The 16325-nt window shown below is 39.4% G+C and overlaps 1 long non-coding RNA gene across 2 annotated transcripts in view; it reads left to right on the forward strand.

Annotated features, from left to right (window-relative positions):
• The first annotated feature begins 5313 nt into the window (after positions 1-5313).
• The window catches only part of LOC133619013 (uncharacterized), a 41498-nt gene continuing 30486 nt past the window's right edge, over positions 5314-16325 (forward strand). The window contains exons 1-3 of one of the 2 annotated variants that reach the window (XR_012051003.1): positions 5325-5399; positions 9842-9905; positions 11384-11501. This is a non-coding gene — a long non-coding RNA (uncharacterized lncRNA). Of the gene's footprint in view, positions 5400-9841; positions 9906-11383; positions 11502-16325 lie in introns of those variants that run through there. The other variant, XR_009817379.1, reaches the window with a different exon arrangement.

A 16325-nucleotide genomic window follows, 5' to 3' on the forward strand; every position in this document is an offset into this window, starting at 1 on the left:
AATGGTGGTACCCCGTGTTTCATAACCCCCACTTTATGTATGAACATTTGCCTCGTTTTTCATACACCTTCTTGGTTATCGTACAGCCAAACATTGCTTCTATCAGTCCCCAGAATTAAGTGTTTAAACAAAGAAGCCCACGTATTGGTGATTCCGTCTCTGTTCTTTTTTGTGAGTAAATGTTCGGTGGTAGTCGGAGAGGCGGCAGCCGCATTGGTCTAAAAAAAATTTGGCCAGGGACATATATATACACATATATATGTGTACATATATATATGATGTTAATGTATAGTATAGCGACTATAATGATTATATATATATATATATATATATATATATATATGTATATATATATATATATATATATATATATATATATATATAAATAAATAAAAAAAACAAGCTAGTAGAGCGGAATATACGTTAGGTTTGTGGTTTCCGAGCACGGAAACCTGCGAAACAGGCTTGTAGGGATGATATAGCCTCTGTGTTTTTCCTGTTTTTCCTGACCTAACGTGTATTAGGAGTCTTTGTTTGTTTACTTACTACTACTACTACGTGTGTATATATATATATATATATATATATATATATATATATATATATATGTATGTATATATATATATATATATATATATATATTTATAATATATGTATGTGTGGGAAAAAAATCACAAGACTATTTCATCTCTACAGGCCTGTTTCATGAGGGGGGGTACCCTCAATCGTCACGATTGACGGTACGATTGACGATTGAGGGTACCCCCCCTCATGAAACAGGCCTGTAGAGATGAAATAGTCTTGTGATTTTTTTCCCACACATACATATATTGCGCTCTACTACGGTATCGAGCACTATTTTTTGGATAACCTTATTAAGACATATATTTATATATATATAGGGATTCACGGTGGCAGAGGGGTTAGTGCATCTGCCTCACAATACGAAGGTCCTGAGTAGTCTTGGGTTCAATCCCGGGCTCGGGATCTTTCTGTGTGGAGTTTGCATGTTCTCCCCGTGACTGCGTGGGTTCCCTCCGGGTACTCCGGCTTCCTCCCACTTCCAAAGACATGCACCTGGGGATAAGTTGATTGGCAACACTAAATTGGCCCTAGTGTGTGGATGTGAGTGTGAATGTTGTCTGTCTATCTGTGTTGGCCCTGCGATGAGGTGGCGACTTGTCCAGGGTGTACCCCGCCTTCCGCCCGATTGTAGCTGAGATAGGCTCCAGCTCCCCCCGCGACCCCAAAGGGAATAAGCGGTAGAAAATGGATGGATGGATATATATATATATATATATATATATGTATATATATATATATATATATATATATATATATATATATATATATATATATATATATGGTACAGGCCAAAAGTTTTGGCACACTTTCTCATTTCAATGCGTTTTCTTTATTTTCATGACTATTTACATTGTAGATTGTCACTGAAGGCATCAAAACTATGACACCTGTGAATTGAAAACCATTTCAAGTGACTACCTCTTGAAGCTCATCGAGAGAATGCCAAGAGTGTGCAAAGCACTAATCAGAGCAAAGGACGGCTATTTTGAAGAAACTAGAATATAAAACATGTTTTCCGTTTTTTCACCTTTTTTGTTAAGTACATAACTACACATGTGTTCATTCATAGTTGTGATGCCTTCAGTGACAATCTACAATGTGAATAGTCGTGAAAATAAAGGAAACACATGAGAAGGTCTGTCCAAACAATTGGCCTGTACTGTACGTATATGGAAGACTAAATACATGAGAACTTTAGCGGCCTGCTAAGTGAAAAAATAAATAAATGTCGTTACTTGGCGAGCAGCCATCCTTGATTTCACTTTTGTGCCTTCCAAAACCACGGAATGTTCAAACACTTTGGCCTCAGTCGCCATAAACTTGCGGCTCTTCTCTATCTACTACTGGTTTATGGTTTATGGTTTAAGTTTATTTCGTACATGCATACAGTTACAACATAATACATCACAATTTTCAGTTTCTCTTTTCAGTGGTTAATATTGTCTCTCCTGACTTATTAATTTACTTGCTAATTTCCTCTTCTTTGCCGGTTTCTCTCTGCTGTAACGCGGCCCCTATTAGCCTTCTGTTAAAATGTACAAAGCATTTATAATTATAATCTTGTTTCACTACATCTAATTCAAGCTAACTGATCTCCTCCTCCCTCCTCCGTGTCCGCGCTGGAAGAGGAATGCTCCAACTATACACATATAAAAATATGTTACGTAAACGTCTTTACTATGGTCAGGCCTGTAAATGAATTGAAATCATGTTTACTTCCGTAAACACACTGCAGTGTGTGTGACGCCATGTTTTGTGTGCATGTCACTTCACATACATTATATATGCCAAGCAATATGCTTGGCTATCTAAACAAAACAACATCAAAACCTTGTAGTGTTGTAACGATACCAATATTTTGGTGCCGGTACGGTACTAAAATTATTTCGGTACTTTTCGGTACCTTTCTAAAGAAAGGGGACCACAAAAAAATTGCATTATTGGCTTTTTTTTAACAAAAACTCTTAGGGTACATTAAACATATGTTTATTATTGCAGTTAAGTCCTTAAATAAAATAGTGAACATACAAGACAACTTGTCTTTTAGTAGTAAGTAAACAAACAAAGACTCTTAATTAGTCTGCTGACGTATGCAGTAACATATTGTGTCATTTATCATTCTATTATTTTGTCAACATTATGAGGGACAAACTGTAAACATTTATTATTAATCTACTTGTTCATTTACTGTTAATATCTGCTTACTTTCTCTTTTAACATGTTCTATTTACACTTCTGTTCAAATGGATGGCGTGGCACAGTGGGAGAGTGGCCGTGCGCAACCCGAGGGTCCCTGGTTCAATCCCCACCTAGTACCAACCTCGTCATGTCCGTTGTGTCCTGAGCAAGACACTTCGCCCTTGCTCCTGATGGCTGCTGGTTAGCGCCTTGCATGGCAGCTCCCTCCATCAGTGTGTGAATGTGTGTGTGAATGGGTAAATGTGGAAGTAGTGTCAAAGCGCTTTGAGTACCTTGAAGGTAGAAAAGCGCTATACAAGTACAACCCATTTATCCATCCATCCATCCATTTTCTACCGCTTATTCCCTTTAACCCATTTAAATGTAATAATCACTTATTCTTCTGTTGTTTGATACTTTACATTAGTTTTGGATGATACCACAAATTTGGGTATCAATCCAATACCAAGTCGTTACAGGATCATACATTGGTCATATTCAAAGTCCTCATGTGTCCAGGAACATATTTCCTGAGTTTATAAACATAATATAAATTTAAAAAAAATGAAAGAAGATGTTGTGATGCCAAAAAATATTGACATAATCATAGTAACATCGACTAGATACGCTCTTGTACTTGGTAGCATTACAGTGGATGTCGATCCACCAATGGCGTTTGTTTACATTTTGACGCCGGTGAGCTACGGTGTGTAGTGAATCATGTTTAGCTATTCCTCGTCCTGCAGGGATGATACTTGTAAGAAACGTACTTTATTTGTCGCCATGGAGACCAGGATTAGTGATTTAGAAGTAGCTAAAACACTGCCGATGGAGGGACGTTAGCCGCTAGCTAGCTAGCCATGTCTTAAAACACCTCTTCCTGAGGGCGTTTCAGTTTTATAACTTCACCTTTATCGTTAGTTTTTAAGCCAAAATGCGTCCGTTCTCCCTTTTCTGTCTACACACTGTGTCTGCTTGTAAGTACTCCGTGATTGTGTGCCGCTGAACATGCTTGTCTGCTCGTAAACCAGCAATGTCACAACGTGACTTCGACCTGGGCGCAGGGGAGTACTTTTCAGAGACGGTATCATACCGAAAATTGTTAATTAGTATTGTGGTACTATACTAACACCGGTATACCGTACAACCCTAAAACCTTGTATAAAAAGTGACAAAGCATATAAGTGTAATACATAATATTATTAATCATCAATTATTTAATTTCTATTGGACATAAATGGCCCTCGGGCAGCACTCTGGAGACCCTTTATGTAAGAAGAAGATACATTGACATTTAAGAATGTTCGAGTGTCTGTTAAAACTGGGAAAAACATCAAATCCAAAATATTCCCCGTCAAGTTTTCCACAGCTTATTTTTCCTTTTGTTTGACAACAAACACCCCAACACATCATTTTACACACACAAACACACACACACGTCAGTGAGTATTTGATGTTGACACGGGTGAAGCCTCCCAGGAAAACATTGAAGCTCTGGGAGACTGGGGGTACGGAAAGCAACGCACTCCCTCTAGAGTAACACGTACACACCCACAAACACACACACACACACACACACACCAATGACATCATCGTGGATGAGATCATCCTATCGGCTTCACTATCATTCCACTTTATAGTTATTTAATAACTGGACTAAATTGCATTAGTTTTGCATCTCTTCTTACCACAGAAAACCAGAATTGTCGCCCATTAAAGATAAATGAAAGTCTTCTCTCAGAAAGTTCACTTTATTGTACTCCTACCCAGCAAACAAAGCGAACAAACGTAATTAAAATTGATGCCGTATAAACTCTCGCAGATTTTTTATTTTATTTTTTTAAATAAATGGAACTTCCAGTAGACTGAGCTGATTTATTTTTCAAGCTTTGCGTTGAAATGGAGGCTCTGTGGAATGTCATGTGTCTGCCTTCATTGCACTCCATTGAGTTTCCACAACACCAGCATGGCGAACTGAGAATAAATAGCAGCCAGATCAGTTTGCTCAAGCGAAATAGATAAAAAAAATAAAAAAAATAGGACGTTTTATTTTCTTTTCCTTTGCTGGTGGCGTTCCTGCTAACATAAACATAACTATATTGTGTTTGTAGGACAACAAATTACAGTGTTTCCCACAGGACTGTAATCTATTTGTGGTGGTAGCTTGCGGGGTGTTGTCGCTAAATTACACCATCATCAAAATTGCATAGACCTGTTTGCATTTAATTGTAATGGGCACTGTGAGAGAGACAAAAATAAGTATAAAACACCAAATAGCAGTGGAAAGTGTATAGTTATCCGTTACATCCGAGAGCTTTTACTAGTGACAACTACTACTACAGTAGCTCTTTCTAATTAGCAGAATTTGGCATGCTCTGATTCTGCTTACAATCACCACCTGGTGTATGAGAGCATATGGCCAACAGTCGCATTAGTGATAGAACATGGAAACTCGGACGAGTAAAAATATAAGTGTTAAAAATTCTCCATGTTTGTATACGTTTTCCAGAGACCTTTATTTTGAAGCATTTCTTGACACTGCAAGTGTCACTTCCGCTTCCGTTTTGACTTGCGTTAATGTATGCAAGCTTGTTTTCTCTCTGCTACGTTCAATCGGTGCTCTAGTCTTTGACGATGTGAGTATTTTGATAATTGTATAAGACTCATTTAGACTATTAATAGACGTTACTGTGTTTGTGTAATGTTTAGTGGGGTTTTAAGAACGGTATTGGTGCCGGGTTGTTAAGAAGCTACCGGCTAACATCCCTCTGTTAAGGACTGCATTGCTGCTGCTAATGTGGCTAGTTCACACATGCTATTGTCAAACTACAATATATTGACAGCTTGTTTGTGCATGTATGTTTTCTGATCTTTCTATTTTTTCTCTAGTACATATATACTTTAAACATATCTATAGACATAAGATGCAGATTTTTGTTTAATTAGATCATACTTGCCAACCCTCCCGAAATTTCCGGGAGACTCCCAAAATTCAGCGCCTCTCCCGAAAATCTCCCGGGACAAATATTCTCCCGAAAATCTCCCGATTTTCAGCATGAGCTGGAAGCCACGCCCTCTCGGACCTGAGTGAGGACAGCCTTTTTTCATGACAGGAGGACAACAGGGTGACAAGAACTAAATCATCCAGACTAGAGATATATTGTATTATTATGTCTTACCTAAAAATAAATATATTTATTAACTAAAAAAAAAAAAAAAAAAAAAATACATGTTTACTATATTTTGCTAAAAACATCCAAATTAATTGTATTTTTATTTTTATTTTTTCCTGACTCCTTATTACATCGAGCCATAGAATTATACATTAAAATAAACATATTTGAAATAATTGATTTTAAATTATCATAATAATTCATTTAAAATGACCATATTTAATTATTAAAATAATTGCTTGTTTATCAACAACTTTAGCATTTTATTCATTACATTTTGAAACTCTCAGAAACCAAGTTATGTTATATTCCTTAATATTTATTTATGCAAGTTTGAAGTATCAATTATCTAAACACAGTTTTGTTTGCATATTTTCAGGATGTAGATATATATATATATATATATATATATATATATATATATATGAAATACTTGACTTGGTGAATTCTAGCTGTCAATATACTCCTCCTCTCTTAACCACGCCCCCAACCACGCCCCGCCCCACCCCCGACCACGCTCCCACCTCCCGAAATCGGAGGTCTCAAGGTTGGCAAGTATGAATTAGATAACAGAAATATTGCAGATACCAGAGGTGTGGACTCGAGTCATATGACTTGGACTCGAGTCAGACTCGAGTCATGAATTTGATGACTTTAGACTCGACTTGACAAAATGTAAAAAGACTTGCAACTCGACTTAGACTTTAACATCAATGACTTGTGACTTCACTTGGACTTGAGCCTTTTGAATTGACATGACTTGACATGACTTGCTACTTTCCCCAAAACCCAAAGATGAAAAAGTTATTCGGGAGCGCTCCGTATTTTTCATTGTGTACTTGTCTATCAGCGTTGCGTGTGTCAGCTGGTGTGGTCTCAGTACAACAGCCAATCAAATTAGATCTACTTTGTTTTCATCACACAGCATTCATCCAATCAAATTGCAGGACAACCAACGAAGAAGACATGTCCAAACCACACGCCAGTGAACAAAAAATGATACCTAAAATAATTTTGTTTGGGTATGAAAATTACGAGGTGGTCAACACAAAACGGTTTGCAGTATGCAACACATGCGGTTCGAAAATTACTGATGGAGAGGCAACAACTTCCAACTTCGTCCGGCATTTGAAGTTGCACAAAGAACGGTAAGTTTTGAATGTAAGATAACGTTTATTGGCTAAGTAACGTGACTTTTATTTGCTGTGTAGTTAAATCAGTGAGGCTGTAAACTCACTGCTAACGTTATAACGTTATTGCAAACACAGGAATCTGTTGCAGTTCACTACCTTATTCATACTTTTTGTTCAGTGATTTTTTTTAAGCAGGGTTACGTTAGTCAATATATCACACGTAACGTTAGACGGCGGTCAGCAGCACCGCGTATTTTAGCCACCTAAAAAAAGACAAAAATAGTAAAATAAAGGTCAGTTAAAATGTATACTATATTATGAATATGTGTACCGTTTTAGCTAGCTTTCTGACATACTGTTGGTTGTTTACCTCAGTGGTCCCCAACCACCGGGCCGCGGCCCGGTACTGGTCCGTGGATCGATTGGTATCGGGCCGCACAAGAATTTTATTTTATTTTTTTTATTTTTTTTATTAAATCAACATAAAAAACACAAGATACACTTACAAGTAGTGCACTAACCCAAAACAACTCTCTCCCCCCTTTTGTTCTGGGCATTGAACATGAAGACTCTTCCTTCACTGTTCCGAGTGGCCATGAGAGTCTTGGCAGTGCCTGCCTCCAGTGCTGCAGTGGAGCGAGTTTTCAGCCATGGTGGCATCATACTACGCCCCCATCGTGCACAAATGACTGACAGACTCTTGGCTAATTTGGTCTTTTGCAAATGCAATGCAGCATAGGGCCCTGACATATAAAAAGTACAACTTTTTTGTTATGTTCACGTATATGTCATGTTTTTTCAATGTTAACACTTTTGTACAAATAAGTAAATTTGCACTTTATTTTTCAATGTGTTTGTTCTGTAAAGGAATGAGTTAATGTTTAAAATGAGTGGTTAATAGTGCTATTATAAAGTGCAATGTCAGCACAATTTTCTTTCCTGCAATTTAAAATGCACTTGTTTTAATAAATAAATACAGCGTTTGAAAAACATACACAATCTGTGTTAATATATTAGTCTGTGGTTAAAAGGACTTGAAAGGACTCGAAACTCAAAATGCAGGACTTAGGACTTGACTTGAGACTTTCCAGTCTTGACTTTGGACTTGACTCGGGGCTTGCCTGTCTTGACTCGGGACTTGACTCGGACTTGAGGGCAAAGACTTGAGACTTACTTGTGACTTGCAAAACAATGACTTGGTCCCACCTCTAACCCAAAGTTTGATTGATTGATTGATTGAAACTTGTATTAGTAGATTGCACAGTTCAGTACATATTCCGTACAATTGACCACTAAATGGTAACATCCGAATAAGTTTTTCAACTTGTTTATGTCGGAGTCCACGTAAATCAATTCATGGTAGTGCCGCTGTGTATACTCCAATATGCACCATTAAAGTTGACGAGTCCAACTGATGACCATGCGTTCTTTGACCGGAACCCCAACGTGGTCAATATCCTATTAAACCAGTCTCAGAGTTTAATACTCAACAATAAGAAACCACGTTATTTGAGAAATCAGACTAATTCAGTGCGCGGAAATGTACTGATTGGTTAAGTGCTATCAAAATATAAAATGATTCAGAACGCATTTGTTGTTTATGTCAAATGTAACAGATCATTAAATATTTAAATGTTATTTTTTATGTATAATATAAAGGTATAGATACATTTACTGTTACGATCGGTAGGACCTCAAAGCAGAGAAGAAACAGTCTGAAAAAATAAGAACGTTTATGACAAAAAGCGCAATCGAGTGGAAAAAAAAACAAAACAGCAATACCGGGCGGAGCCACTGCAAAGGTAAGTCAGTGGAAATTCCTTGGAGGTGAGTGAAACATCTACAATCAACTGCCACTGATGTCAGGGAGGCTAAAAAAAAGGGGGAACTGCATTTTCCAAACACCTCCATCAAGGTTTTATATACATGCTGTAAGTAATGTATTGTAGAAACAGGCACATTCATTATAACATGTCATAGTTACGTGTTTTGATCATTTTAAGCATTCGGCGGCACATTACCGTATTTTTCGGAGTATAAGTCGCACCTGCCGAAAATGCATAATAAAGAAGGGAAAAAACATACATAAGTCGCACTGGAGTATAAGTCGCATTTTTTGGGGAAATTTATTTGATAAAACCCAACACCAAGAATAGACATTTGAAAGGCAATTTAAAATAAATAAAGAATAGTGAACAACAGGCTGAATAAGTGTACGTTATATGACGTATAAATAACCAACTGAGAACGTGCCTGGTATGTTAACGTAACATATTGTGGTAAGAGTCATTCAAATAACTATAACATATAGAACATGCTATACGTTTACCAAACAATCTGTCACTCCTAATCGCTAAATCCCATGAAATCTTATACGTCTAGTCTCTTACGTGAATGAGCTAAATAATATTATTTGATATTTTACGGTAATGTGTTAATAATTTCACACATAAGTCGCTCCTGAGAATAAGTTGCACCCCCGGTCAAACTATGAAAAAAAATGCAACTTAAAGTCCGAAAAATACGGTAATTTCAAAAACGCATCACAACGTTCGTTTTTTTCACTGATTATTACTCACTGCAGACTTCAGGATAGCCAACAAACATAATAAAACATCACTTACTGTACAAGGTCTGTTGTCATTAGGATGCCGTCAGATAGGATGTTCATGTATTCCCATTTAGAATGACTAAAAATTCTCGCATGAAAAAAGGCTGGCGGAAACAAGCGCAGACTAATCGTCTTTTCGTGTATTTCTTGTCCTTTTCCAGGGCTAAATTGGATGCCAAAGTTGAACAACTCGTCAGATTATGTCTTCATCCTTCTACTGTCCAGGTGAGAGGCATTATTTATGATCTAGAATAAACTTTCAAGCTCTGAGGTGTGAAGGCAGCTCACCTCAGCCGCTGATGTCAGTAGAGCAGCACAAGCTGTGAGACCTGCAGACAAAATAACTTGTCGGCGTTAGCGCTTATAATAACAATATTGTTAATACTTGGTTTTTTTCAAATCACAAAATATAAATGGTGTATTGTTGGCACTTATTTAATGTTTTTTAGAGGGATTTATGGACAGAAAAGAGGACCTACCATTGACTCTGTTATAAGCTGACTTTTATTTACGTTTATTTACAATTTAGAAAGCTTTTTTTTTTTAAATACATCCGTCATCAAGACTTTCATAATGATTGTGAACGATAGGCAAAATGTTTAAAAAAAAAGTGCAGTTCTTCTTAAGTAGGCCATTAGCAAATTGACAGCTGGTGTGTGTGGGTGGCTCCAACCCAAAACTCCAAAACCAGGTACTGCAAAGAAGGGCAGAAGGGAGGCAGCAGAGCAGCCAAACAAATAACAGTACTCAACCCCCCTCCTGGTTTGTATGTGGGTGCCGGGATTCAGACATCCTGAGGAGAGGCTCCTTGATGCACCCAGCGCTTTGCAAAAAGCCTTTCAAACTTGACAAGCGAACTTGGGCCCCCTGTCTGAGACCAGGTCCCGGGGGATGCCATGGATTCAAAAACGTGTCTGGCGAGCAGTTGAGCATTCTCTCGGGATGAAGGTCGTTTGGACAGGGAGATGAATTGTGCCATCTTGGAGAATCAACCAACCACATTGAGAATAAAATAATTGCCCCATGAGACTGGGAGACCTGTTATAAAGTCCAGGGCTATGTGAGACCATGGTCGTGGCGGGATGGGTAGAGTATGAAGCAAGCCAGCTGGCAGTCGATGAGAATCCTTGCCTCAGCACAGACGGAGCAGGTGTTGACAAACTCCTTGATGTTTTTACCCATTACAGGCCACCATAATCTCTAGGCGACCACAAACAAAGTACACCTCAAGCCGGGATGACAGGACACCTTTGAGGTGTGTCCCCACTGTAGGACTTCGGACCTCTGTTCAGCCGGGGCAGCTTGCCTGCAGGTTGTTGTCGGGCACTTTGGTTCAAGCGGCTGCATCGGACACCCTTCTCTCCACTTCCCAGTGTAGTACTCCGGTCACTCGGGCCACGGGTACGATGGTCTCCAGAGCGGTCTCCTTAGTGGCAGGACCATAGACTCTGGAGAGGGCGTCAAGCTTGATGTTGCTGGAACTTGATCTGTAGGTGATGAAGAAATTGAAGCGTGTAAGGAACAGAGACCAACGTGGCTGGCAGGAATTCAGTCTTTGAGTAGTTCTGATAACGGCCAAGTACTTGTATCCGTGACGACCATGAATGGAGTGGCAGTCGCCTCCAGTCAGTGCCTCCACTACTGTAGTGCAAGAACGATGGCCAGCAGCGCTCTATTCCCAACAGTGTACTATCTTTCAACAGCCGTGAGGTGACTCGAGAAGAAGGTGCATGGGTGAAACCTCTGGTTGACTGGGAAATGCTGGGAAAGTTCTACTCCAACTCCTGCATCTGATGCCCATCCATCCATTTTCTACCACTGGAGCCTATCTCAGCTGCACTCGGGCGGTAGGCGGGGTACACCCTGGACAAGTCGCCACCTGCATCGAGAAAAAATTGCAAAGCTGGGTTAACGTGCGCTATAGTATACATGCATTTTGAAGATGAGAAAATAGTCTCGGCTTCTGGGCTCCACCTGTAAGGTATTTTTGTGGATGTAATCTTTGTTTAAAGGTTCGGCTTTAGTGCTAAAGTTGTGATTGAATCGCCTATAAAAATTGGTAAAACCCAAGAACCTTTGCAAGTGCTTCCTTGATGGAGGAAAAGGCCACCAGTGGAGATGGCCCTTCTCCACGATGAACCTCAGAAAAGGCTGAAGACGAATGCAATTTACATTTCTCTGCTTTGACATAAAGGTGGTTCTTCAACAACCGCTGAAGAACGAGACATGGTAGATATGCTCTTGGAGATTTCTGGAAAAGATTAGAATGTCATCTAAGTAAACAAAGGAGAATTAGTTAATGGTATCTCTGGGGACTTCATTAATTAGGCTTCGGAATACGGCGGGCGCATTGGTAAAGCCAAACGGCATGACAAGGTACTCAAAATGACCCATGGGGCTGTTAAAAGTGGTAGCATTGCACAGGTCCAATTGAGTGAAAATAATAGCCGGAGATAAGGAAGCAAATGCAGAATCCATAAGTGGCAGTGGGTAGCTATTTTTAACAGTTATATTGTTCAGGCTCCAATGGTCAATACAAGGGCATAAAGACTTATCTTTCATTTCAAAAAAAAAAAACGGCACCCACCGACGAGGAAGAAGTGCAAATGAGCCCCGCCGTAAGACAGGAAGAAATATAGTCATCAAATGCAGCCTGTTCAGTGTCTGACACATTATAAAGCCTAGCCACAGGTAAAGATGCGCCAGGAAGAAATTTGATGGAGCAGTCGTACGGGCGGTGCAGATGAAGTGCCCGGTCTTTATTAAACACCTGTCTAAGGTTGTGGTATTCGCTAGGCACGTCCGAGAGACTAATGGTCTCCCCAACCTTGCTAGGCATAACCGTGGTGGATACTGCATAGCGTAGACAGTTAGTATTGCAGAATGTACTCCAGTTAGTTAAGTGAAGTGAATTATATTTATATAGCGCTTTTCTCTAAAGACTCAAAGTGCTTTACATAGTGAAACCCATTATCTACATCTTTAAGCTACATTTAAACCAGTGTGGATGGCACTGGGAGCAGGTGGGTAAAGTGTCTTGCCCAAAGACACAACGGCAGTGACTTAGATGGCGGTCGCGGGGATCGAACCTGTAACCCTCAACCTGTTGGCACGATCGCTCTACCAACCAAATGACGCTGCCCCAGGTAAGAATGGTGGTCCTGCCCCAATCAAACAATTTAATACAAGGACTTTGAGGTTTAAGCCTTGTGAGGCCTAACACGACGGGCGAGTCAACTGACACGGGAAAATAAAAAACGGATGGTGATTACTAGACAACTGTAAAGACAAAGATTCAGTTTGGTGTGTAACTAGTGCCAGTAAATGGCTGTCTAAAAAGTGGACCTCCTGTTTGTCCCAGGGAGCTGAAGTCTCTTTTCCGGGTTCAGAAGCATGGAGGTACTCACACGAGGAATCAGTGGCTAGCTGCTTGCTAACCACGGCAGAATGAAGAGAAGCAGGAAGAGCAGAGGGTGTGAGCACCGTCTGTCTGGGAGGTCTGATGGAGCATTTGGAGAATTGATGGTCTGGGCTCCCACAATAATGCCAACGTTTCCTCCAGCGAGATCGCTCCGAGGCGGAGAGTTGTCCTCCAAACTGCATCGGTACTTCCGTAACCTCCCTCGGCTGGAGAGTGACGATCTGGGCAGGAACGATGACTGGGTCGACTCCGGCCGACGTAGATATCGCCCCAATTGGAAAAAATGTGTGGTATTGTCCATCTTCCTCAGCGTTTTCTCTATCATATTCGCGCAGTTTGTCGTCAAGGCCAGAGGTGTCCAAACTTCTTGACACGGGGGCCGCATTGGTCTAAAAATTTTTGGCTGGGGCCAGAAAGCTGACTGCATGTAAAGTAACAATATATATACTAATGTATATACACATATACATTATTAATATATATATATATATATATAAATATAGTAGCTGGTCGTAATTTCCGATTGCCTGTCCAAAGCCCTTGAGCGCTGGGCTAAAGTGTTACAATTCTGCAGGGTCCAAATTGGCCAGTTGATTTGTTACGGAGTAGGACCCCAAAGCAGAGAAGAAACAGTCAGCAAAAATAGAAATGTTTAATAACAAAAAGCGAACTCAAGGAGTGGAGAAAATTACGAAAAGACGCACTCAAAAGGAGTAGGGAAAATACAACACCACAATACAGGGACATAGCCACTGGAATAGTGAGTGTGAGGGAGATCCACAAAGGAAAATTATGTTAACTGGGAAACACCAAGCGAGTGGACGAAGTCCTTGGAGATGAGTGAAACATTTACCATCAACTAGCACTGAGACGACTGGCAGGGAGGCTTCAGTAGGCCAGTAGCAAATTTTTAAGCAGGTGTGTGTGGAACTCCAAAACCAGGTACTGCAAAGAAGGGCAGAAAGGAGGCAGCAATATGCATTAATACAAGGATTGTGAAGTTTAAGCCACTCATTCATTGTAAATAGTGCACATTACCTGTAAGGACTCAAACATTTCAAGCCAATAAATATACTGTATGTATTGCTACATTTGGGTCGAAAGTAATGGTGATAATAGAGGTCAATTTTATCATTCTTTATTATTATTGTTATTATTATTATTATTATAATTATTATTCATACTGTTTACTTTACTAGTTTGTTTTTTAATACTGATATAATTTTCGTACATACTGTATCTGCTGATGTAGCTCTGTTGCTGTTGTGTTTTTGTTGTTGTGTCTCTCTGTCCTGTCAATCGCCCTCCTGTCTTCTTTTTTCCTCTTTCTATTCCTTCCTGATCGGTCCGGTTGTGCCAAAACACACAGGGCTTAATCTACTAAAATCCAATTACCAAGCGCTAAACTGCATGTGCAAAATATAAAATTGCGTGTACTATTAGCAAGTTTTACTTGTGATCTACTAAGACTGTGTGTGCAATTGGTAACTGGTGAAGACCACCCTATTTCAATGAGGTTTTAGCCTGTACTACGCGGCTTTCACCATGGAGCACTCAATTACTGCCCATTCATGTTATCATGCTTCTACCTGTATCATTTTACTATGTTTTCAAACAGCAGACATGTACCGCATTTTCGTAGCATTTTAAAGGCAGTCCTGCAGTTTATCTACAATGGAATCCACTTTATTAGCACGCTCAGGGTGCGAACTGGGAGATGCTGGCACTAGCAAGTGAGCGTTAGAAGGTTCCAGATCTCATAAAATGTATATTGCAGGATTTTTTTTTTAATGAAACAACAAACGTCATTTAGAAAAAACACCAGCACGCACTAAAATGCATCAATTTATTTTGGTTTATTTTGTTTTGTTTTAAACAGCCCCTCAAGGCATCCAACAGCAATGCAATTATAAAAGGTTATTAATGAACAGACAATATGTGTAATATTGTTATTTTTGACAGTCCAAATACAGTATTTTAATAAACATACGTAGGACAGAGCTGCAGGGTTATCACCTCCTTTCTCACAGCTATTTCTGTGCAACTGCCATTTTGCACTTCGTTTCTAGATGTACTAAATATAGACGCAGAACAGTGACCTCAGAACATTTTTAGTCCCGATAAATCACACTGTGGACTATGTAATTATATTTGCATTTTCTCCTCTCAGTTATGTTGGCTTTTTGATGATCAGCATACATTCTGCATGTTCATGAAGACAAACACGTTAAATGGATTGCGCTCCTTATTTTGCTCACTTAAGAACTCAATCCACATGCTTGGTAGATCAGCTCTGCGTGCGCTATCAGGTTCGCACATGTTTTAGTACACGCAAACCTTTAGTAGATCCGGCCCTAAATATAGACAAACATTTGTTAACGTCAAACATAAATAATGCAACAGAAGAAGTATCCCACACTGCTCTTTTGTAAAGTAGACAGCAAATACTGGCATCTAGATCAACGATATTATTTGCCCATGTGGCTGGACAGGACAGAAAAAAGCATTTTTTAAGGCAAAAATAAATTTTAAATAATGCTAATGGACTTGAAGATTTCAGCCGATGACTCAACCTGTCTTGTCTTGACTTGAGACGTGACTTGGACTTGCAGTTTTTACTTAAGTCTTGGGATAAATAAAACTTGAGACTTACTGGAGACTTGCAAAACACTGACTTTCTCTCACCCCTGTATAAAATGTTAACTTTGGTAACAAGTGAGTTTGCGTATGGTGACGCAGGAATCTTCCTGCTTTGAACATGAGTGTTTACTTAAGATGGGTACTGAATTCTATACTATTGTAGGAACCAACCAAATTCTGTCTGTACTACTGAATTCAATTAAAATCAAACAGTACCAAATGTTGATACCTTTTGTTGCCCATAAGGTCACGTCCGGTTGAGGAAACAGGCGTTTTCATAGCGTACTGCTTCCAAGTAAGATTGCAATTGTCCTGCCAACAAAGCGAGTATGCATTTTCCAAATGTGTTAGTTCGATGGTAATGTGCCACATACATGCTACTGATTAGCATTAATGATTTTACATGATGTTTTCAACACTTTCAAATTTGGCAATAAAAACTACAACTAAGATGCACCTTACAATCAAACAGCTGGAGTGTAATAAGCACAATACTTGCAGTATACATACTTTGTAGGACTCAACAAAAGACAAGACTGGCACATTCAACATTTTGGTAAATACTACTTCCTGACTACGGCAAC

Source organism: Nerophis lumbriciformis, linkage group LG19 (assembly GCF_033978685.3).
Source record: "Nerophis lumbriciformis linkage group LG19, RoL_Nlum_v2.1, whole genome shotgun sequence".
Classification (NCBI taxonomy): domain Eukaryota; kingdom Metazoa; phylum Chordata; class Actinopteri; order Syngnathiformes; family Syngnathidae; genus Nerophis; species Nerophis lumbriciformis.